The 24,974-nt window shown below is 52.1% G+C and overlaps 2 long non-coding RNA genes across 10 annotated transcripts; both read right to left on the reverse strand.

The window, feature by feature from the left end:
• Positions 1–2,623, reverse strand: LOC136012872 (uncharacterized). Its single transcript, XR_010611997.1, has 2 exons — positions 2,266–2,623; positions 1–2,182 (listed from the first exon to the last, which is right to left on the reverse strand). It is a non-coding gene; the product is annotated as an uncharacterized LOC136012872 (long non-coding RNA).
• A 6,252-nt stretch (positions 2,624–8,875) lies between these two features.
• Positions 8,876–23,736, reverse strand: LOC136014181 (uncharacterized). Of its 9 annotated transcripts, XR_010612528.1 has the most exons (11): positions 23,589–23,736; positions 23,320–23,489; positions 23,181–23,234; positions 22,946–23,069; positions 22,128–22,227; positions 14,420–14,520; positions 14,180–14,311; positions 13,101–13,410; positions 12,368–12,428; positions 10,097–10,222; positions 8,876–9,075 (listed from the first exon to the last, which is right to left on the reverse strand). It is a non-coding gene; the product is annotated as an uncharacterized LOC136014181 (long non-coding RNA). The 9 variants fall into 9 exon arrangements; XR_010612526.1 differs by having other exon boundaries at positions 23,181–23,489; XR_010612525.1 differs by lacking the exons at positions 22,128–22,227; positions 22,946–23,069; positions 23,181–23,234; positions 23,320–23,489; positions 23,589–23,736 and adding an exon at positions 20,383–20,610.
• Positions 23,737–24,974: the final 1,238 nt, after the last annotated feature.

Consider the following 24,974-nt stretch of genomic DNA (forward strand, 5'->3'; position numbering starts at 1 on the left):
TGCAGTGATGGGGGTTTATTCCATTCGGGGGGGTTAAATGTACCGTGGGGGGGCGGAGCGGAAACGGGGCGGGACTGAGAGTGACTGACAGGCGCCTCAGCCAATGGGAGATGTAGGGGGGCAGAGCAGAAACGGGGCGGGACGGAGAGTGACTGACAGGCGCTTCAGCCAATGGGAGCCGTGGGGTGGCGGAGTGGAAACGGGGCGGAAATGGGGCGGGTCTGAAAGTGACTGACAGGCGCCTTAGCCAATGGGAGCCGTGGGGGGGGCAGAGAGGAAACGGAGCGGAAATGGGGCGGGTCTGAGAGTGACTGACAGGCGCCTCAGCCAATGGGCGTCGTGGGGGGGCAGAGCGGGAACTGGGCGGGATGGAGACTGACTGACAGGCGCCTCAGCCAATGGGAGCCGAGGGGGGACATAGCGGAAACGGGGCGAGACGGAGAGTGACTGACAGGCGCCTCAGCCAATGGAAACCGTGGGGGGGCAGAGCGGAAACTCGGCGGGACTGAGCCGGACTGACAGGCGCCTCAGCCAATGGGCGCCGTGGAGGGGCAGAGCGGGACTGAGAGTGACTGACAGGCGCCTCAGCGAATGGGAGCCGTGGGGGGGCAGAGCAGAAACTAGGCGGGACTGAGAGTGACTGACAGGAGACACAGCCAATGGGCGCCGTGGGGGGGCAGAGCGGAAATTGGGCGGGATGGAGAGTGACTGACAGGATCCTCAGCCAATTTGAGCCGTGGGGGGGGCAGAGCGGAAACGGGGCGGGACTGAGAGTGACTGACAGGCGCCTCAGCCAATGGGCGCCGTGGGGGGGCAGAGCGGAAACGGGGAGTGACGCAGAGTGACTGACAGGAGCCTCAGCCAATGGGAGCGTGGTGGTGGCGATGCTAAACGGGGCCACTCACCGCCACCCCCCCCCGTCTCCAACACCTGCAGTACCGCGCTTTGGCCACATGATGGCAGCAGCTAGCGCTGCACTGAGCCACTCACCTGCCCCCCCCATCTCCAACACCTGCAGTACCGAGGTTTGGCCACAGGAGGGCAGCAGCGACCCGTGCCCCGCGCCACGCCATGCCCCACCCCTCCCACCAGCTGCAGTACCGAAGTCTGGACACCTGGTGGCAGCACACGCTCACTTTTCCGCCCGCAGCCCAGTTTAGAAATAGACAAAAATGGCTTAAAATAGGTTAGAAATGGGGGAAGGCGGGTTAGAAACAGAAAAAAAAATGGCTTAAAATGGGTAAGAAATGGGAAATAATGTGTTTGAAGTGGCAAAAAATTGGTTAGAAATGAAGAAAAATGGTTTAGAAAGGGCCAAATGGCTTAAAAGAGGATAGAATCTGACATAAAAAGGTTACAAATGGCTAAAAATGGCATAAATCATGTTAGAAGTGGCAAAAAATGGGTTAGAAATGGTCAAAACCGGCTTAAAACTGGTGACAAATGGGCAAAAATGCGTTAGAAAAAGAAAAAAGTTGTTTAAACGGACTCAGAAATGGGCCAAAAAGAGGCAGAAATTGAAAAAAATGGCATTAAACAGGTTAGAAGTGGCCAAAACTGGGTTAAAAACGGCGAAAACAGTTTAGAAATTGCAAATAAAAGCTTAAAACGGTTTAGAAGTGGGCATAAAAGCGTTAAAAGCGTTAAAATGGGTCAGAATTTGGCAAAAATGGGTTGGAAATGGCCAAAACCACTTTAGAAATAAAAAAAACAAAAAACCAACATTAAAATGGGCTAGAAACGGGAAAAAAACTGTTAAAAAAAAAAAAAGCCAAAATGTCTTTTCGGAAAGTCCCCTCCGCAGGGATCCGAGCGGAGCCGAAGCTTTCCGAAGGGAGCCGAGGGCGCCAGCGGCCACCCGCGGTGGGCGGAGACAAATGGGAGGCGAGAATGGGGCTGTTGGCCCGCCCCCTGCGTGGTTGAGGTAGAACCCCATTGGCTCCTATAGACCCCCATAGACCCCTATAAACAGGCTATAGACACCTATGGACAGGCTATAGACACCCCATAGACCCCTATAGACAGCCTGTAGACACCTATAGACAGGCTATAGACACCCCATAGACCCCTATAGATACCTGTAGACACCTATAGACAGGCTATAGACACACATAGACCCCTATAGACAGCCTATAGACACCTATAAACAGGCTATAGACACCCCATAGACCCCTATAGACACCTATAGATAGGCTATAGACACCCCATAGACCCCTATATGTACGCGAGAGCCATACAGACCCCTATAGACACCCCTATAGATACCTCATAGAGCCCCACAGACCCCATAAACACTCCATAGAGCCATATAGACCCCTATAAACACACCTATAGACACCCCATAGATCTGTATAGGCAGTGCATAGACCCCTATAGGCACTCCATAGAGCCATATAAACTCCTATACACTCCATAGAGCACCATAGACCCCATTAGACCCCCTATAGACACTCCTATAGGCCCTTATAGACACCACATAGAGCCCCACAGACCCCTATAGACACCCCATAGATCCGTATAGGCACTGCATAAACCCCTATAGACACTCCATAGAGCCATATAAACCCCTATACATTCCATAGAGCTCCATAGAGCCCCATAGACTCCTATAGAAACCCCCCAGACGCCCATAGACCCACCCAGACCCCCATAAACCCCAAATAGATGCCCCATAGGCCCCATAAACCCCCTATAGACCCCCATAGACCCACCCAGACCCCCATAAACCCCCCATAGTCCCCAAATAGATGCCCCATAGGCCCCCATAAACCCCCTATAGACCCCCATAGACCCCTATAGACCCTCAATAGATGCCCCATAGACCCCCCCAGACCCCCATAAACCCCCTATAGACCCCCCCCAGACCCCCATAAACCCCCCATCGACCCCAACAGATGCCCCATAGACCCCCAATAGACCCCCATAAACCCACTATAGACCCCCCCCCCAGACCCCCATAGCCCCCCATAAAGTGCCATAGACAGCCTATAGACCCCCATAGACCCCCCCAGACCCCCATAAACCCCAACAGATGCCCCATAGACCCCCAATAGACCCCCATAAACCCACTATAGACCACCCCCAGACCCCCATAGACTCCTACAGACCCCCATAAACCCATACAGACCCCCACATACCCCCCCAGACCCTCATAAACCCCCTATAGACCCCCATGGCCACCCATAAATCCCCTATAGACCCCCCACAGACCCCCATAGACCCCTACAGACCCCCATAGATGCCCCATAGACCCCCCCAGACCCCCATAAACCCCCTATAGACCCCCCCACAGACCCCCATAAACACCCCATAGACCCAAACAGATGCCCCATAGACCCCCAATAGACCCCCATAAACCCACTATAGACCCCCCCCCAGACCCCCATAGCCCCCCATAAAGTGCCATAGACAGCCTATAGACCCCCATAGACCCCCCCAGACCCCCATAAACCCCAACAGATGCCCCATAGACCCACAATAGACCCCCACAAACCCACTATAGGACCCCCCCAGACGCCCATAAACCCCCATAGACACCCTATAGACCCCCCAGACCCCCATAAACCCCCTATAGGCCCCCCATAGACGCCCATAAATCCCCTATAGACCCCCCAGACCCCCATAAATCCCCTATAGACCCCCCATAGACGCCCATAAACCCCAATAGACCCCCCAGACCACCATAAACCCACAATAGACCCCAACAGATGCCCCATAGACCCCCAATAGAACCCCATAAACCCACTATAGACCCCCCCAGACTCCTATAGACCCCCATAAACCCCTATAGACCCCCCAGACCCCCATAAACACCCTATAGACCCCCAACATGTGCCCCATAGACCCACAATAGACCCCCACAAACCCACTATAGACCCCCCCCAGACCCCCATAGCCTATAGACCCCCATAGACAGCCTATAGACCCCCATAGACCCCCCCAGACCCCCATAAATCCCCTATAGACCCCCCCAGAGCCCCATAGACCCCCCCAGACCCCCATAAACCCCCTATAGACCCCCATAAACCCCCTATAGACCCCCAACAGATGCCCCATAGACCCCCAACAGACCCCCATAAACCCACTATAGACCCTCCACAGGCCCACATAGATCCCTAAAGATCCCCCCAGACCCCCATAAACCCCCTATAGACCCCCCCAGACCCCCATAAACCCCCCATAGACCCCCACAGGTGCCCCATAGACCGCCAATAGACCCTCATAAACCCACTACAGACCCCCCACAGACCCCTATAGACCCCCATAGACCCCCCTCTTGTCCCTTGACAGGACAAGGGGTAACGGGTTCAAACTGAAACAGGGGAAGTTTAGATTGGATCTAAGGAGGAAATTCTTTCCTGTGAGGGTGCTGAGGCACTGGAATGGGTTGCCCAGGGAGGTTGTGAGTGCTCCATCCCTGGCAGTGTTCAAGGCCAGGTTGGATGAAGCCTTGGGTGGGATGGTTTAGTGTGAGGTGTCCCTGCCCACGGCAGGGGTTTGGACCCGGATGATCTGAAGGTTCCATCCAACCGTAACTATTGTATGATTCTATAATATGCATGTCTGTCCGTAATGAATATGTATGCTCAGTGACTACAGAAGGACGGCTTGTTTAGCAGTTCGGAGACACAGGTTCGGAGGAGCTGTCCCCCATGTCTGCCGGCGCCGCAATAAAGAATACCTGCTTGAACCTTGAACCCTTTGTTGGCGAGTTTGCCCCTGGAGTTTTCTCTGACCCACCATCGACCCCCGTATCTCCCTAATCCCCCCATAGATGCCGACAGACCCCATTATGGGTCTCCAGACCCTCAACTCCCCCCATATCCCCCTCTAAACACCTCATATCCCCCCCATAGACCTCATAGAATCCCATTTACGGAGTCCAGCCATCCATATCGCCCCACAGACACCCTGTCTCCCCCCGTATCCCCCCACAGAATGCCATGTTGGCACTCCAGACTCCCATAGTCCCCCATAGACCTCCATAATAGGACTCGAGACCCTAAAATTCCCCTCATATTCCCCCATAGACCTCCATGTAGGGACTCCAAATCCCCCCATATCCTCCCATATTCCCCCACAGAACTCCATGAAGGGTCTCTAGAGCACTATAGGCCCCCATCTAGGGACTCCAGACGCCCATGTCCCCCTTAATCACCCAACAGACCCCCAGAAAGGGTCTCCAAACCAGCACAGAACCCCATGTAGTGACTCCAGACTGCCATATGCCCCCTAATCCCCCCTCAGACCCCCATGCAGGGACTCCAGACCCCCAAATCCCCCCCATCGACACCCATAATGTGACTCCAGACCCCCGTATCCTCCCATATTCCCCCATGGAACCCCATGAAGGATCTCCATCACACTATATACCCCCCTGTAGGGTCTCCAGACTCCCAAATCCCCCCATAGATCCCCATAATTGTACTCCAGACGCCCAAAGCCCCATATAGACCCCCATGTAGGGACTCCAGAACCCCATATTCTCCCTAATCACCCCCCAGAACCCCATGTAGGGTCTCCAGACCCCCAAATCCCCCCATAGATCCCCATAGTGGGACTCCAGACCCTCAAATCCCCCCACAGAATGCCATGTAGGGCAAAGGGGGGGGGCCTTAGGGGAGAGCGGGAGGTAAGGGGAGGCAATGGGGAGGTAATAGGGAGTTAATAGAGGGCAAGGGTGGAGCCGTGCCGAGCCGAGCCAAGCCGAGCCGTGCCGAGCCAAGCCGAGCTGTGCCGAGCCGAGCCGAGCCGAACCGAACCGAGCCGTGCCGTGCCGAGCCGAGCCGTGCCGTGCCGTGCCGTGCCGAGCTGAGCCGTGCCGTGCCGAGCCGAGCCGAACCGAACCGAGCCGTGCCGAGCCGTGCCGTGCCGAGCCGAGCCGTGCCGAGCCGTGCCGTGCCGAGCCGTGCCGTGCAGAGCCGTGCCGTGCCGTGCCGAGCCGAGCCGTGCCGTGCCGAGCCGTTCCCAGTTATGGAGGGTAATGGGAGGAAATGGAGGGTGACAAGCGGGCACTGTTAGGTGTCGGCTCCTCTGGGACAACCTCGGAGCCACTCGGACACCAGCGGAGCCGAAACTTTCCAGAAGGGAGCGGGGCCTCCCGCAGGGACCCGAGCGGAGCCGAAGCTTTCCGAAGGGAGCCGAGGGCGGCAGCGGTCGCCCGTGGGGGGGGGAACTCGCGGAGGCACCCGAACGGAGCCGAAGCTTTCCGAAAACAGCCGAGGGCGGTAGCGGCCGCCCGCGGGGGGCGGGGCCTCGCGCAGGGACCCGAGCGGAGCCGAAGCTTTCCTGAGTGACTGACAGGCGCCGCAGCTAATGGGAGCCGTGGGGGGGCAGAGCGGAAACGGGGCGGGAGTGAGAGTGACTGACATGCGCCTCAGCCAATGGGAGCCGCGGGGGGGCAGAGCGGAAACGGGGCGGGACTGAAAGTGACTGACAGGAGACACAGCCAATGGAAGCCAAGGGGGCGGAGCGGAAACGGGGCGGGACTGAGAGTGACTGACAGGCCTCTCAGCCAATGGGACCCGTGGGGGGGGCAGAGCGAAAACAGGGCGGGACTGAGAGTGACTGACAGGCGCCTCAGCCAATGGGAGCCGCCGGGGGGGTGTGGCGGAAATGGGGCGGGTCTTAGAGTGACTGACAGGCAATTCAGCCAATGGGACCCGTGGGGGGGCAGAGCGGAAACGGGGCGGGACTGAGAGTGACTGACAGGAGCCTCAGCCAATGGGAGCCTGGTGGTGGCAATGCTTAACGGGGCCACTCACCGCCACCCCCCCCCCGTCTCCAACACCTGCAGTACCGCGTTTTGGCCACATGATGGCAGCAGCTAGCGCTGCACTGAGCCACTCACTTGCCCCCCCATCTCCAACACCTGCAGTACCGCGTTTTGGCCACAGGATGGCAGCAGCGACCCGTGGCCAGTTTAGAAATAGACATAAATGGCTTAAAACAGGTTAGAAATGGGGGAAAGCGGGTTAGAAACAGAAAAAAACCGGCTTAAAATGGGTAAGAAATGGGAAATAATGTGTTTGAAGTGGCAAAAAATTGGTTAGAAATGAAGAAAAATGGTTTAGAAAGGGCCAAATGGCTTAAAAGAGGATAGAATCGGACACAAAAGGGTTACAAAGGGCTAAAAATGGCATAAATTATAGAAGTGGCAAAAAATGGGTAAGAAATGGTCAAAACTGGCTTAAAACTGGTGACAAATGGGCAAAAATGCGTTAGAAAAAGAAAAAAGTGGTTTAAACAGAGTCAGAAATGGGCCAAAAAGAAGCAGAAATTGAAAAAAATGGCATTAAACAGGTTAGAAGTGGCCAAAACTGGGTTAGAAACGGTGAAAACAGTTTAGAAATTGCAAATAAAAGCTCAAAACGGCTTAGAAGTGGGCATAAAAGCGTTAAAATGGGTCAGAATTTGGCAAAAATGGGTTGGAAATGGCCAAAACCACTTCAGAAATACAAACACCCCCCCCCAAACCAACATTAAAATGGGCTAGAAATGGGAAAAATGTGTTTAAAAAAAAAGCCAAAATGTCTTAAAATGGGTTAGAAATTACAAAAAATGGCTCAAAACGGGTTAGAAATGGTCAGAAATCGGTTAGAAGTGGCAAAAAATGGCATAAAATGTGTTAGAAGTGGCCAAATTTGGGTTAGAGATGGCCAAAAATGGTTTAGAAATGGGAAAAAAAAGTTTAAGATGGGTGAGAAATAGCCAAAAAATGGCTTAAACTGGTGAGAACAGGGCAAAAATGGGATAGAAATGGCCGTAAATGGCTCCTTCTTTCCCTCCCTCCTTCTTTCCTCTCCCTCCTTCCCTCTCTCCTTGCTTCCCTCCTTCCTTTTTTCCTTCCTTCCCTCCCTCCCTCCCTCCTTCCTTCGGAATGAGAGTGAATACAAGAGCAGAGGTTCTGAGACAATCTAATGGAAGAGAAGGTAAGAACACAGTTGAATACGGGGAAGAGAATAGAAGGGAAGAGGACCTAAGAGATTACTAGAGAAGAGCATCCAGGGGAAAAGAATACCAGGGAACGTAAGAGATCTAACAGAATCTAAGATTAGAGAGCTGAAGAGCATCTCAGAAGAGAATATAGGGGGAGAGAGTATCATTGAAGAGAAGAGAATCTAAGATTAGAAGAGTAGAGAAGAGAATCTAAGAGAAGCCAAGAGAGAAAAATTGAAGAGCACACAGGAAAAAGGAAGAGAAATTTAGAGAAGCTAAGAAAAGGAATTGAAGAGACTGTAAGAGTATACCAGCAAATAAAACAGAAGGGAATCTAAGAGAACAATATGTAAGCAAATACAGAAGAGAGACAGGAATAAGTGAAAACACTACACACTGTAAGACAATATAGGAGAAAATAAGAAAACGTAGGACTACAAAAAAAGGGAAGAGAATATAAAAGAGGGAAGAGACTCTTAAGAGAGTAAAAGAGAAGGGAATAGAAGAGAAAGGAATACATGAGAAGGGACTATAAGAGAATCTAAGATAAGGGAAGAGAACGTAAGAGGAGAGAATTTAAAAGAAAAAGGAAGGGAATGAAAGAGAAGAGAATATAAGGGAGAGGAAGAGACTAAGAGGATACAGGACAAGAGAAGAGAGTAAAGAGAAGGGAATAGAAGAAAATGTGAAAGGATACAAGAGAAGGGAGGAGAAGAGAATAGAGATTAGAAAAGACTAGGAGAATAGATGGAAAGAGAATATAAAAGAATCTGAGAAAACAGAACCAGAAGGGAAGGGAAGAGACTATAAGAAAATGGAAGAGACTAAGAGAATAGAGGGGAACAGGAGAGAAAAGAGTACAAGAGACGGGAAGGGAAGGGAAGGGAAGAGACTGTAAGAGTATTAGAGAAGACAAAAGCAATGTGCTCCTGGCTTGATAAGGTCTTTATTTTTTCAGGACAACTATCTGACTTCATTAAAAGCAGGAATCTTTAAATATAAATAGCCTTGTCTGTCGTGGAGCTCCAAACCTTTGCAGCAGTCATCCAGCTGTGAGAGGCAGCTGCACAAAGGGAATCCTTTCTCTAAGGCGAGCAGCTGAGCAGCGACCTGTTCCAGCCACCCATCAATGTCTAGCTGCGTGGCGACACGAATGCCACCAACGGAGCTGACACACCAGAGGACTGTGCTGCCATTCAGCGAGACCTGGACAGGCTGGAGAGTTGGGCGGGGAGAAACTTGATGAAATTTAACAAGGGCAAGTGTAGAGTCTTGCATCTGGGGAAGAACAACCCCATGTACCAGTACAGGTTGGGGGTTGACCTGCTGGAAAGTAGTGAACGAGAAAGGGACCTGGGGGTCCTGGTGGATAGGAGGATGACCATGAGCCAGCAATGTGCTCTTGTGGCCAAGAAGGCAAATGGCATCTTAGGGTGCATTAGAAAGGGAGTGGTTAGTAGGTCAAGAGAGGTTCTCCTCCCCCTCTACTCAGCCTTGGTGAGGCCGCATCTGGAATATTGCGTCCAGTTCTGGGCCCCTCTGTTCAAGAAGGACAGGGAATTGCTTGAAGGAGTCCAGCGCAGAGCCACAAAGATGATTAAGGGAGTGGAACATCTCCCTTATGAGGAGAGGCTGAGGGAGCTGGGTCTCTTTAGCTTGGAGAAGAGGAGACTGAGGGGTGACCTCATCAATGTTTACAAATATGTAAAGGGTAGGTGTCGGGATGATGGAGCTAGGCTTTTTTCAGTGATATCCAGTGATAGGACAAGGGGCAATGGGTGTAAACTGGAGCATAGGAAGTTCCACGTTAACATCAGGAAGAACTTCTTTACTGTAAGAGTGACAGAGCACTGGAACAGGTTGCCCAGGGGGGTTGTGGAGTCTCCTACACTGGAGATATTCAAGGCCCGCCTGGACAAGTTCCTGTGTGATGTACTGTAGGTTACCCTGCTCTTGCAGGGGGGTTGGACTAGATGATCTTTTTAGGTCCCTTCCAACCCTTGGGATTCTGTGGGATTCTGTGAGATAAGCTCTGGCACCAGCCCCCGAACAGGAGGGGACGCTGCTGCGTGCACGGATCGCAGAGGCAGAGCGCTTGCTGTGTGTGCACTGAGTAGCAATAACAAGAGTTTTCCATTCACATCCCCAGTGGCCTTACCTCTTCCTCCCGTGCTTCACTGCGGCACCCGAGGACCTTGTCCCTATATGGCTGGGTTCGTGAGCACACTGCGCGCCGGGCAGCCCACATCACCTGCGGGACTCTGTGATCTGCATGCCTGGCAGGCTAGGAAAGGTAGATACATTTGGGGTTACGCACACGAAAGCTCTACACCCTGCTGCGGTTCAAGTGCCATTGTTCTTATAGGCAGATGGCAAAGCAGCCTCAGGCCTCCTGCTGGGCTCAGGGGTCCATCAGCTGCACCGGAGGAGCCTTGCTTTCAGGACGTGACACTCGCTATGCTGGTAAGTGACCAGTTCAAATAGGCTGAAATGCAAGCGAATTTGCCCAGAGCTGGGTGTTACTCCCACTGGTACCGGTACTTGTGGTAGCAAACATTTAATGAGAACCACACGCTGAGCAGACCTCAGTATTTCAAACAAGCCAGCTTCCCCTCCCTGGCTGCATTACACTATGTTCCTCCAGATGAACTGAACCTCATGTCAGCAAAGCACTTTAGCTCAAGGTACCAAAGATGAGCTTCAGCAAGGGCACAATCGCACCAGACACACCAAAGAGCGTGAGGAGGAGAAGCCCTTCCGTAAGAAAGAAGGGTAGCTGTGGCTTTGGGGTTTTAAAGAGACCCTCAGCAGCTGCAGGGAAACACCTGCATTCCCTGGGGTTCTAACCATAGGATCACAGAACGGTTTTGGCTGGAAGGAACCTTTAAAGGTCACCTCGTCCAACCCCTCCCCTGCAACGAGCAGGGACATCTCCAACTACATCGGGGGGCTCAGAACCACATCCAGCCTGGCCTCGGATGTCTCCAGGGACGGTGCATCCACCACCTCTCCGGGCAACCTGTGCCGGTGCTTTACCACCCTCATTACAGAAAAATAATGGGACTGACCTGCAGTGCCCGGCTCTCCCTCCCTCCGGCCCTTGCCTTCTCCTCAGCAGTGCAGCTCCTCTGCTGCAGAGCTGGGATCCCCCTCAGGAAAATCAACTCTGAGCCCTGAAACTGCCCCACGAGTCTCCGCTCACACAAGCGGGTCAGGATAGCAACGCTTTGTCACGTTGTCGCGCACATCACCTAGACGGAAGACATCGTAAACAAGGACAACACACTGGGAGTACTCTGGTGGACTCCCATCGGGTTGGAAAGACTGCATGGGTACTAATTCAACAAAGACAATACCAAGAGCTGTAAACTCTGCTGGCAGTACCCGAACGTCAAGAGGAAACTGGGGAGCTGCACTGTTACAACATCCAACAGGATGATGAGAAAAATAGTGGTAATTCCCCGCAGAGCTGCTGCAAAACAGCCTGCAAGCAAACCGATTGCTGCTTAGGCAAAAAGCAATGCAATGGTCTCAAATCAGGAAAGCAAATCAAGCTGAGATTTCCTGTGACAATGCTTTCAATTACATGAATGTACTTGACTGGAAGGGAAAAAAACTTCTTGAATTAAGCACGCAAGCAAGTTGAACAAAATAATTCCCTCCTTGTTCAAGCAGAGGACGTGGTTTTGCTCCGATTTACCGGCCCCAGGTGTTTCTATAGGAGGATCTAGATCTGTCCAGCTGTTGAAGGGACACTCTGCATTTATGCCAATGTAAGAGGAAACAAAGTCCTGCATCCAGATCTTGGGCCCCAACTCCAGAGGGACGTGGAGCCACGCAAGTGAGCCAGAGGAAACCATGGAGATGCTGAGAGGGCTGGAGCACCTCTGCTCCGCAGCCAGGCTGAGAGAGATGGGCTTGTTCGGCCTGGAGAATAAAACGTTCCTTAAGGGGGGGAAACCTTAGAGCAGCTCCAGTGCCTACAGGGGCCACAAGAAACCTGGAGAGGGGCTTTGGACAAGGGCGTGTAGGGACAGACCAAGGGGAATGGCTTGAACCTGCCAGAGGGGAGACTGAGACGGGCTCTCAGGCAGAAGTTCTTCCCTGTGAGGGTGCTGAGGCGCTGGCATGGGGTGCCCAGAGAAGCTGAGGCTGCCCCGTCCCCGGCAGTGTTCTAGGCCAGGTAGGACACAGGGGCTTGGAGCAAGCTGCTCTAGTGTGAGGTGTCCCTGCCCGCCCGTGGGCAGGGGTTGAAACTGGATGAGCTTTAAGGTCCCTTCCAACATGAACCATTCCAGGATTCTGTAAAATGCAGAAGCGGGGAGGATAACTACAGGCAAACTACAGACCAATTGGTGAAAGCAGAGGGTAAATGGATTTCCTCTCTTAGCAACATCTGAGGAGCATCTGCTACAATTACTAGACATACCTCCGCTCTCCTCTGTTGCTTCCCATTAGCAGAAACTTCTCTTTTCTTTTTGGTCTTGAAGCTGAAAGAAAGAGGTTAAAAAATCTTCTGGAGCTCCTGAAAGGGTCTGTTCCGGCACATACAGTGTCCACGCGAGAGCATGCTGCTCTGAAACAGAAGGGTTCTTTTATTTACCGAACAACAAGAACCGTGTTTTTCTTCAGCTCAAGAAACTGCTGACATGAGTCCACCACAGCATCAACACTGACGAGGCTGACAGGCTGGTGCATCTAATACCAGCTATCACATCTTCCACCTCGCTTAGCTTAGGTTTCAGCACAGCTGCTGAGCACCACTGCTCGCCACCAAACACCGGTTTGGGAAGTGCCGAGTGGAAAGTTCTGCCACCATTTATTTAGCCAGCAGATCGACACTGAAGACCAAATGGGGATAAAATCTCCTACACAGGAGGAGGAGGTGCCAGAGAAACCCTTAAGTACCAGTGAGCTGGTGGCGCTGGGCACCAGCCCTGTACACGTAGCCTGTGCCCATCCTGCAGCCCCACAGGCTGGCCCTGCTCCTCCCGGCCGGGATGCTGGGCTGCATGGCCCCCACACGTCCTGCCTCTGCTGACACCTGCTGCCGACTCTGTGGCCCTAAACCTACAGGTAATACCACTTGGGGTTCATTCTCTCTTGCTCTCTGTGAACTGCTGCTCAGGGTCCTGCTGGGGCGGGAGGGAGGCATCAGGTACCTGGTTTCTGTGTGGCAGCGCAGCCCCTGCGATGCAGATATCCATGCAGGAGGTCGTCATCTCTTGCAGTTTCTGTGCTTACTCCAGCGTATTCTCTGGGCACTTTACCTGGAAGATCACAGCGCATCATTTCCTAACAGTAGCTGGGAATCGGAAGCTAAACCCATTCTAACACGGGAAACAAGTGATTCAAAAAACACCCCTTTTATGACCAAATGAGCCCTTGCATCCACTCCCAGGGTCTCCTGAAGCAGTTCCGTGGTTAGGGTGGTGACATTACCGCTTTCAGGGGATGCGGTGACAGATGAGCCTGAAAGAACACAGGTTTCAAGATAAGAAAAGAAGAAAGTGCTGTGCCTTAGGTCACTGTATTTGAGAGCTGTGAACAACAGCAGCAAGGGCAGAGCAGGCAGTTTCCAGATTTCTTTATGCTGTTTGGAAACAGCGAGGAAAAGCCCCTCACCTAAGCGCTGTGGCCCTCACCCAGAGCTCTTCGACCCCAGAGCCAGTGTGTCCACTCACTCTTTCTGGCTGTGCTTCCCTGCCAGGTCAGCTCGCTGCCCAGGGCCTGGCCAGCAGTGCCCACGGTTGCATTAACACCCCCGGGAAGTACTGCCCTGCCCAAGTCTAGTCTCCTACCTGTGCAGCATACATACTACATCTTTGCTGACAGCTACCCGTCCCTTTGAGAGGGAAAACCACGGCTGTTGCCACACATGTGGCAGGTTTGAGGGCAGCTGATGCAGAAAATGCCACGCTGTACACCATGCTTCCCGCCCTGTTTTCTTCTTCTTCTCCTCCCTCTGCTCAGTCCAGGTCCCTTCCCTCACACTGAATGAAGGTCCTCATTCTGCCTTTTAAAGTACGTTTTCAAAGAGAGCGAAAGAAACCAGACACAAACTGTGCCTGAACTGAAAAATAATCCGCTGCTTAAGGCGGCTGCGTGAGCCTTGTCGCCCTTGCAGCTGTCAGCAAGTACACTGCTATTAACTACCCTTGGAAAGCAAAAGGCTTAGGGTCCCCGTTAGCCCGTTCGCCTTTATGGTGTGCTGTCAACGCTCACAACGGGCATCACTTACGTGTCCAGGCGAGAGGTGTTCAGCAAGGAAGACACCTTCTGCTTTCAGAAACAGCACAGAGGGCCTTCAAAAACGCTCTCTCCTGTAGGATCCCCTTCTGGGCTTCTGCATTTCACTGGTTATAATGAATGCCTGTTCCAAACAGATTACCATGAAAATGTTCCCTACTTTGAAGAGAGATGAAGGTTGAGCCGTATCAACCCGTTCTCCTACCGTTAACCCAGAAAGCAAACAACTTACTTGTTCTGCAACCCCTGTCACGCTCCTGGTTTCTGCCTGTTGACATGGGGCACCCTGCCCGATTTCCAGTGAGCTCCACTGAAGTTGTCTACTCTGAAATACTGAAAAACAGTAATGCGTTCGTGCCTGTGGCCTCCTGGATAGGCCCTCTAGGATGGCAAATAAAACCTGCTGTTGAGATACCATTTGCTACTGTTTCGTAACCTAAGAATTTCAGAGCAATTTCTCCTTCCCCAAGCGCAGAGTGTTCTACTCCAGGAAGGACCACAGGCGAGGCGCTCTACTAAATAAACTAAACAGCTTCCATGGTTTCAGCCCAGCCAGCAGCTAAGCACCACACAGACAACCCTTTACTCCCTGTCGATGCCAAAACCAGTGTAAAAGTGCTCAACCATTTATAGTTGGCATTCCTACACAGAGCCAAGCTTGCTGCATTTAGAGCTGTGTGGAGTGAGTGTTTTTCTCTTGTAGGACGCAAACTGAGGCCTCCCACTGTTCGTGTTCTACATAAAAAAATTAAGTGTTTCTTTTTCTCATTGTCAACTAGAAATCTGTTGACGTCGCAATCCCAGTCATCGTGAAGTCATGGTTTTTGTTGTTTGCGCTGACTGCTAGGAAGACAAAAAAGGAAGCATTTTTAGCAAGTGATAATAAAGCTATGTCATGGTATTATACCTAGAAATAAACATTCATTCATCGCCATTATACAGAGACCTCTATGACTAATGCTAAACTTATACCAGAGATTGCGCAGAGAGACTCAGCTAGCACGATATAAAAGCTGCCTTACAACAGGCTACTTAACACTGTAACCCAAAAACGAGCAAGCAACTTCCCGATTACCTGAAGATGCAGACGCTACCTGGGACAAACGTGATTATCTGCTTTACATGCCTAGCTATAATGTTTGTTAACGGTGGGTTTCCAACACCCGTCTTCAGTCAGAACAAAACTTCAGCTCCGTGAGCGCTCCCAGTAAATGGAACAGCGCCTTTGCCACAAGAAACCATGCAACCTGGCCCACGACAAACTAGCAGCCATCACACAGCACTGCAATAGCAAACCGGGAGGACAGCGACACTGCGATCCATGCATCTTTCCGATTTCCTTGCACAGGAGCCTCGCTCGCAATAGGAGGGAGCGGCAGCCACAGTCCAGCAGAGCTCCAACAAGCAGGGCTGGACCACTGCATTCTGCTAATGCTTCAGCAAGACAGAACCCCTCTGTCCCTTGAAAGGAAAAGATGCTGGCAATGGCTTAAACTTTAAATGAGGAAATTGATGCTGCAGTAAAAACTCAGGCTGTGGGGAGCAGGGGGGACGCAAATAAGATGCAAAAGAACACGCAAGGAAAGCAATCCGGATTCTTGCTTCTGTGTGAGCAGCCATCAAATGCAGCAGTTTGGGCCCTTCTAAGCAGAAAAGGCAGGGGCTGGCATGAGGCATTATTTCACTGTGTTGATACTGTGGGAGTAGGAAGATGGCTCTAGTACAGACAGACCTGCAAGGCAGACAAGGCAGAAATATTGCCCGACAGAAAAAGGAGGCAGGAAGCCCATCAAACCTGTCTATTAGCTAACTGTACCAGGAGCACAGGAAAACCTCACGAGAAGGGCTTTCTTTGACAGAGAAACAACCTCAAGCAGGACACCAGGCAGAGCTTACAAAGGAAGGAAAAACAACTGTACAAAACACAGTTAAATCTCAGAAATTAAGAAGTACAAAGATCAAACAGGTCTCAGCAAATTCCTCCCTTAGACATGAAAAGTTACCTACAAATTACAAGCAAAGAAGTGAGATCACCTAGTACTGCTGCTGCTGCTGCTAAAAACAGCAAACTTGTCCAGGTAAGGCCTGAAAACCACCCTATTGCTTTATCACAGCTTTCACTAAGAATGAAGAACCCAGAAAGTCCAGAATTTTAAAGGAACTGGCACATGAAAACTCACACCAGCAACGAGGCTTTTAATAAGTCAGACCAAACAGGGTCGGGGGCAAAGACCACCAAACAGAGCCCCTGCTCTTCGTACAGGCGCCGGTTCCCAGCAGTGTCCCCAGACTACCCCGACGGAGAGCTGCCAGCAAGGAAGGGAGGAAACAGCCCACGTCACCTGCACTGTGCCACACGGCGACAGCGCTCACAGGGCTGAGACAGGCCGAGAACTGCTGGGGCAGGGGACACCACCAAGTGAGCATCACTGGCCCGACACAGAGGGGATAAAACCTGCAACTGGATGGAAGAAAGGAGCCATAAGGAGCTGCAAGAGCCTAGAGGGTAGCTGGTATGGAGCTGAGGTGGAGAAAAGAAAAGCACGAGGAACCTGACCCAGTGCTGTCCAGGAGTCACACAGAGACCCAGGAGCCGCACCAGGAGCTGCACAAGGTCTCTGCAGGTAACACTTCTTCACAGCTTTGCCTCCTGGTAGCTGGTGCCGAGTTGCTCTGACATATCCTGGTGAATGTGACCATCACAACCAGCTGTTTTGCGCCCGGTAACATGGTATGTCCCTCCCTTGAAGCCTCACCAGGCCCACGGGAGACACAGCTGCCCTTGTCTGGCGACCACAGCGCCAAGCTGCAGATGGGAAGCATCGCACCAAAGAGATGTTATGAGCTCAGCTCCCTTCGGGCTTCATTTTGCCTGCTCATGGTCAATACTGCTAGTGATTGCCTCGATACAGACACCAGGAATGTGTGGACAACATCTGAGGATGATGCAAAGCGCTTTCTGTACAGTGGTGAAACTTTCACAACCCAGGAGCTGGGGGACTCGGAAAACTGAAGTACTAACAAAGACCATGACATGAAAATGACAGTGGTTGGGGATCAATGAGCTGGGCGTACTAAGTCAGTAACTAATTTATAAGCTTCCACCAACAAGCAGCCTAAGAAAGGCAAAATCCGTCCCTGGAAACGCAAGAGAAGCATTTAAACCAAGCTCTATGCCGAGCATACTCTAATGACAAGGAATTAATCTCAAAGGCTGGTTTGTAATGCACAGACAGACAATGCACAAACACTTCTGAAGCTGCTTTAAGACAACCTGGGAAGTGGGAAGGGGAAATGCGCTTGCCCAAGACAGCAGTTCAGGGTACTGCAACCCCAGAGCAGTCACAACGTCAGCAGGTACAGGGGCACAGTGTCACGTGTTCTCGGCATTGCTGGTGGAACAGAAATATGGCACGAGAGAATTACCGTGATTCAGAAGTGACGCAAAGACGCGACGTGAGAGAAGGGAGGAGAGAGGGGATTGGGTGTTGCTAGGAGACGGCCGTGAGGGTGACGCCTGGTGGGGAGAATGGGCATTGCATAGAGCCCCATAGGGCCCGAGAGAGCCCCAGAGAGCCCCATAGAGGCCCCGGAGAGACTATAGAGATCCCACAGAACCCCATAGATAGGTCTTGCACCCTAAGCCCGCCCCATAGCGCACCTTGTAGAGCCCCACAGAGAGCAGCGCCAGGAGCAGGAGCCCCCCAACAACCCCCCTAGCATGTGGGGCAGGAGGCTGGGGGGCTCCGAGTGCTCCAGCTGGGTCTGGAGCTGTGGGGCAGAAAGAGGGGGATGGGGGGCTGCCCCATAGAGACCCCAGAGGGACCCATAGAGCCCCACAGAGACACATAGAGCCCCACAGAGACTACATAGGGAACCACAGAGATCCCATAGGGAACCAGAGACCCCATAGGGAACCACAGAGACCCCATAGACACCCCATAAACCCTCCATAGCCCCGCACAGACACCCATATCCCCACTGGACCCCATTAGCCCGGGAGGGGGGGTGGTGTGTCCTTGGCTGACCGCCCCCCCGCGGCCCTTTACCGCCCCCTGCAGGCCACACTGCAAATCCCTGCCTGCACCCCCCATCGACACCCAATAGAGCCCCACAGCGCTCCATAGACGCCCCATAGCGCTCCACAGACACCCCATAGCGCGCCATAAACACTCTTAAGCCCCCTTGACCCCCATTTCCAACCTCCTTCATCCACCCCATAGTGAAGTCCTCCCCGACCCCAAAGCGCAGCACTTCAGGGGGGCTCCATGGGGCCCATTTGGCACCGGAGCTCCTGACACAAGGCTGTGGCGCAGTTCTATGGGGCATAGATGTGGGACAGAGCTTAAGGGGCCCATAGAGCCCCATAGGGACCCACAGAGACCATCAGCACATCAGGTAAACGAAACCCAAACATGCGTTACTGCGAGACTGTTCAGATATAGCACCGCACCTATAAAAAAGCAAGATCAGTGCAAGTGAATGCAGACTAAGCACACCGTGATTAGATAGTTCAGGTTGCTACATCTGGTGCCAAGTACCAGCACAGATGGATTCTTACTAAATTTGACTGCCATTTAAGCCCTTCTCACTTAACTGTTTAAACCTAGGCACTAGTTCTCCCAACTACAGCATCTAATTGATGTAATCACTTACTTTCTGTGCCCAAAATTAAGCAATACATAATACAGCACATAACTCAAGAGCCTTAAGAACTGGTTTGAGACACTCTCCTCTACTGCTGTGGAGTACTTAAGTCCTAAAGGATACTTGCCACAATACCACAACCACATGGAAGTATTCCATCACCTCCTGATACATACAGACCTTGCGAGGACTGATAACACCTGGCTTGCAGAACCACTTGACTATCTTCGTACAACCCATGAAACTAAGCCGCTGCAAACTGCTGCTGCAATTAAACAATAAGTTGGGGTACCACGTGCCTGCCATAGAGTTCTGAAATCGAAACCTAAAAGGACATAAGAAAGAAGAGGAAGGGGCCTGCTGGACACCTGCACAGACAACACACTGCCAGAAGCCTGTCCACACAGCACCAGGACAGTCTATTAACAGGAGACTTCCCCAGAAACAAGTCCTGGAACATTTTCAATTCATCCTCAAGTAACCTCCTGTGACACTACGCTCATTTTCAGCCGCACGCAGAGACCAGCCAGGTCAGACATATTCTGTCCTGTAGGGTGATGGACACAGGCTGCGTACTGGGCCATCCACAGCTGTCTCACACATTAAAAGCACTAGGATTCAAAGGGCGTTTGTAAAGCTTTAACGAGACAAACTCCGTTTCATCTTCAGACGGCATAATTTTTAGACGGAAGAAAATTCCATGAGCAACCCTTAGACCAACTGCTGCCACAACTAAAGCCTTCAGCTCGACGGCCAGGGCAAATCAGCACCAGAGCAGATAAAGATTTTGTCTGTTCTCAACAGGTTGAGACTTTAAATCATTCAGCATAAACAGAGCAGCCCTAAAGCCACCCAGTCTGGTAGCTCGATGCGTCTCCTGCTACAAGCACCTCCCCCAAGACAGATTGAGATCTGGATCAGCTCCCTCACAACGCTGTCTCTGCATCCAGAATACCAAGCATTTATGAAGAAACCTGATGGCTACTGCAGCAAGGCCGGTGTCCAAAGTGGGGGAAACCAGGGGAGCAGCAGCAGCAACTGAAGTCCTCACTGACAGTCTCAAGGGAAAGGCTGCGATGAGCTGGCTGGGGTCCCCTAGGGCACAACGCGGCAAGGTCTATTTGCAGAACAAAAGGAGGGCAATGAGCCCTGCCCCTGCTGCCGCAGACCTGACTCATTTCATGGAGGGAGAATTTCAGGCTCCAGATCTCTCAGCACCTTCAAGCTCCAGTGAACAGTCTCATTTCCAAACCACCCGCACGTTTAGATCAGAGGAAAGAAACAGGGAATTCCTTGGCTGCTTCCTAATCGGGTATTTCCACCTTCGCCCCTTCCCCTGCCAGTGAAGGCACAGTGTGAATTAAGGACCTCCGGGTAACCCCCGCCCCGGGTCTTTACTCCCCCCAGTACCGAGCCCCTGGCGCTGTGAGGCTTCCCGCGCGGGCAGCCAGCGGGCAGGAGCCGCCCCTCTGCGCCCGCCCAAGGCACGGACGGACGGGCGGGCCGCCGGGCCCGCTCGCCTCCTCGATAACCCCGGCGCCCTCGGACCTCAGCTGCTGCCGCCGCTGCCGGGACCCGGACCCGGACCCTGCCCGCCGCCATGCTGCTCCCGGGCGCTGCGCATGCGGCACCGAAACGGCGCGCGGAGGGACCGGAGCCGGCGCGCCAACACCGGGCTGCGGCCACGAGCACCCCGCGGGCATGCCCGCACATCAACCCGCAACCGCGGCGGCCACCACGTGACACGGGCCACTTCCGGGGACAGCAGCGGGGACAAAGGGAGCACCACGGCTCATGCGCGGAGCCCGGGCTGCAGTACCGAACTCTGGACACAAGATGGCAGCAGCGAGACACCCGGGCGCCACACCGCCCCCCCCAGCCCATCATAGTGTGGTCGTTATGTGATCGCTATGGGGTCTGTACGAGTCTCTACCGATTGCTGTGCATCTCTGCCACAGCTCCTTGATGCAAGACTACTTTCATCACGTTGACAACTGATTCATAACAGATATCTGAAAAAACAACTGCAAAATTACCACCGAGTTGCTAAAAAGCAACTCAGTTAATACCCACACAACCTTTTATCGCCAAAGACTATTGATAAGCCCAGAACCTGTAACCTCCATCCCAAGAAAACGCACAAGATTTGCCTCTAATCATAGTACACATAGACTTGCACTACAGATGCTCCACCTGGCCCAACTACTGACCATGAGCAGAGCAACTCAAGGCAATCACACACACACACAAAGAACACTACAGACTCTGAGAAACCAAAATAAGAGAGAAAAATCTGAAGAGGTAGACTACCTCCCAGATGGAACACTACATCCACCCAGATCACCTGCACAGCCGCAAGAGCAACACAACAGGTCTCCTCAGGAGCCTGAGAACAAAGTTCAACATGACCATGTGTTTCCAAAAACAACCACAAAACCTGACATGATGGACATGCAAAAAGCATGAAGACCCATGAGCACGACCCAAAATTCAAGACCCAAGAGCATGAAAATGCACAGACTATGTCCTAACCAATGAAACAGGATGTCAAGATAACAGAGATACGAAAGCAGCCTGGAGACACTCAGACACTCTGGCTCAGACACTGACTCTTGATATACTATCACACCCACTCACAAGCAGACTCTCTGGCCCTGACTCATTAATTACAAGCTTATTCCCAGAGCTCTTCTGTCCATTCACACAGATCACGAGGAGTAGACAGCTACACTGATTATAGAAACCCACCACCTACGTTCCAGAGCGCAAGAGCTCCAGCTAAAAGAAAACCAGAGACAAACAGAGAACTCTCAACTAGTTTATTAACATGGGATACTATAGAGATAGTGAAGGATACTTCTCATGGTTGCTTATCTTACTGTCATGGGTTCTTTTTGGCACCCAATGTGGAGCTCGAAGGGTTGAGATAACAACAGATCTGACAAGATTAATAGTAAAACAACCGTGGTGGTTTATACAAGGTCAGCCATAAGTCACGCAATTGCTCTCTCACTCCCCCCCTTCTTGCCCTCCCCCTACTCCTGGGGGGACAGAGAGGAGAATCGAAAAGAATGCAAATCCCACAAGTTGAGTTAAGAAGAGTTATTAATTAAGGTAGAACACAAGTCACTACTGCTACCACCAATAATGATAATAATAAGGGAAATAACAAGGGAAGAGAATACAACACCTCACCACCAGTCGACTGATAACTCGCCTGCCCCCCAGCCAAACTCAGCACCAACCCATACCTCATCCAACCCTGCAGTCTCTAGCCCTTCCAGGTAACTCACAGTTAGATCCTGGGCATGATGTGCTGTGGTACGGAATACCTCTTTGGCTAGCTTGGGTCAGGTGTCCTGTTCTCTGCTTCCTCCCGGCTTTCCCTCCTCCCTGGCAGAGCATGAGGATCAGAAAGTCCTTGGTCAGACTAAAACATTTGTGTTATCAGCTCTGTTCCCAGGCTGGAAGTCAAAACACAGTGCTGCACCAGCTACTAAGAAAGAGAAAAAAAGACTGCTACTGCTGAACCCATGAGAACACACTTACGAACCCCAAGGACCCTGTGAGGACCATACACAAACCAGCTCCGAGAATCATCATGGCCGTGTGAGGTGGCAGGCTCAACCTTAGCGGGCGTCCCCGCGCAGGCAACGGTCGCCTGGGTGGGATGAGCTTCTGCCTCCCTCACACGGCATGAGGCTCGGGCTTCCATACTCGCAAGCAGGCACGCTCTTTGCCACGCAGGGGGCCAGCCCACGTCGCAAGAAGTGGCCGACAATGTCTAGGAAGGTCTGCAAGGGTCACGACTTTTCCAGGCAGTTCTAAAGCACAACTTCCCGGGTAGGCACCAAAGCCGGACTTTTCGGGAAAAGCCCAAGCAGTACACCACAAGAGGGAGCCAAAGAGAACTAACAGTACTTGCCCATCTTGGTGTGTTTCACCACGGACCATTATTTCCTATTGTCCCCGACACAACACCCCAGACTCTGACCATTTACCTCCAGGCACCCTCTACTGTGTCCTCAGACATTCTGGCTCAAATACTACATTGGAATGCTACATCTCAAACCCCTTCCTGCCACTCTGACATTGTCCCCCACGCCCTCACCTCCTACAGGAGGCCCTCTACTTAGCGTGCGTAGTGCCATGCGTCTCGAGGCGGCCTCACTGCTCGGAACTCCCACAGCAGATGACAGCCATGTTGCTGCCCTTGCCAAGTTCCTCTTCATCATCTGACAGAAACAAAAAAAGGGCAACACGTTGTGCTGGCCGTCATCTCCAGCATCCCAGCCATCTATGCCAGCCTTTCCTGTAACTCTACTTCGCCTTTACATTATGCTCACCTACTCCCAATCTATTGCAGAATACAATGCTGGGCTTCTCCTGCACTCTAGGACCTAGGAGCACAATAGAAAGAAATGACCATGGTGCTTGTAGAAAATGACCAACCCCACAACCATTATTGTTACCTCTCCGACTCACCTCAAATACTCATCTGACTCCAGAAGTAGAACGCAAGACCTGCAATAACCAACACTACTACTGAACCCTTTGCCATGTTATTCTCAGCTCTTACTCACCACTCACGCAGACAACCTTCTGACAGCCCTCCTCAGCTGGCAGCTTCACCTCTCTTGACTTAAGTGTGGCACCTAAAAAGGAAATGGAAACAGGCACTCATGGAGAGAAAAACAGAAGCTTTGGCCGACCCTGAAATAAGTTGCTACTGGGGTGTTCCAAGCATGGCTCACCTTGACTGAGTCATCTGAATGTTATTTTTCAGCTCGAGTGTGAGGATGAGTTTGAGCCAGGGAGTCTTAGCCAGGTAGTCAGAACCAGGAATTCTGTGTTAGAATCAACGTGAGATTTGTGTGGATGCATGAGCCAGTCAGTGTCGGACTGAGCCTAAGTGAGTGTGAGGAGAAATCAGCGCCAGAGAATGTCTGTGGAGCTTAAACGTGAGTATGAGTCTGAGCCAGTCTGTGTGAGAAGGAGCCTGCACTGTCTGCCAGTCTTGAATATGAGTCTAAGCCAATGAAAGCCAGAAAATTAAAGCCGGGGAGCAGGCAATGAACCAGAACCAGATGAAACAAGACCCAGCTGTGGATCGTCAGGGTGCTCTTATCCCAGCTGGGGGTTTGCCCCACCCCTGACCCAGGTCACTGAGGGAAGGGCTGTGGGTGACACCCTCCCTCCCTAACACAGTCAAGCTGTAGCTGCCCTACCCATGTAAGCTCATGCTACAGAGTAACCCCCTGCCTTTCCCTCAGCCCCATGCTACATTTCAAACCCCTTCCTGCCATCCGCACCTTGTCCCTCACCCTCCAGCCCCAAGCAGCAGTCCCTCTACTTAGCTTCCATAGTGCCATGGGTTTCAAGCTGGCCTTGATGCTCAGAACACCCACATCAGAGTCCTGTGATCTTGCCACAGCTGCCAAGTTTCTCTTTATCACCTGCAGCAAACAAACGAGCAAACAGGAACACACTGTGCTGGCCACCATCATCACCACCACCCCACCCACCAGTGCTGGCCTGCTCTGTAACAGCCCTCTTCCTCCTTCAAAGCTCATCAACATTGTGCTTGCCTGTTCCAAACCCACAGTGGAGTCCGACACTGAGCCTCTCCTCACCTCCAGGTCCTAGGAGTACAATAGAGACAAATGATCACCCTGCTTGCAAAAAGGGACCGACCCCACTATCCTCCTTACCTGACTCACTTCAAGCACTCATCCAACTCCAAAGGTAGAGGGCAGCCCTGCAACACCGAGCACAAATACTGAACCCCTTTGCCATGCTCTTCTCAACAATTAAGCACACCCAACACACACAACCCCCGATCTTCTCACAGCCCTCCTGAGTTTGCAGCTTCACCTCCCTCGAGTTATCTGCAGCACCTAGAAAAGTAAAGGGAACATGCACACACTGACAGAGATACAGAAGCTGCACCCTTCCCTCAGGAAGTCCCATCTCTCTCTCCTGTCACTTTACTACTCATCCACTAGCCCTCAGAGCTTTTCCATCCCTTTATTCTAACGTGTACACCCCCTGGAATACACCACCAACAAAAAGTAATTGCAGCTTTATGAAAATGACAAGACCCTAAAATAAATTGCTGCTTGGGTGGTCTAAGCTTTGCT

The sequence above is a fragment of the Lathamus discolor genome, chromosome 4 (assembly GCF_037157495.1).
Source record: "Lathamus discolor isolate bLatDis1 chromosome 4, bLatDis1.hap1, whole genome shotgun sequence".
Classification (NCBI taxonomy): Eukaryota; Metazoa; Chordata; class Aves; order Psittaciformes; family Psittacidae; genus Lathamus; species Lathamus discolor.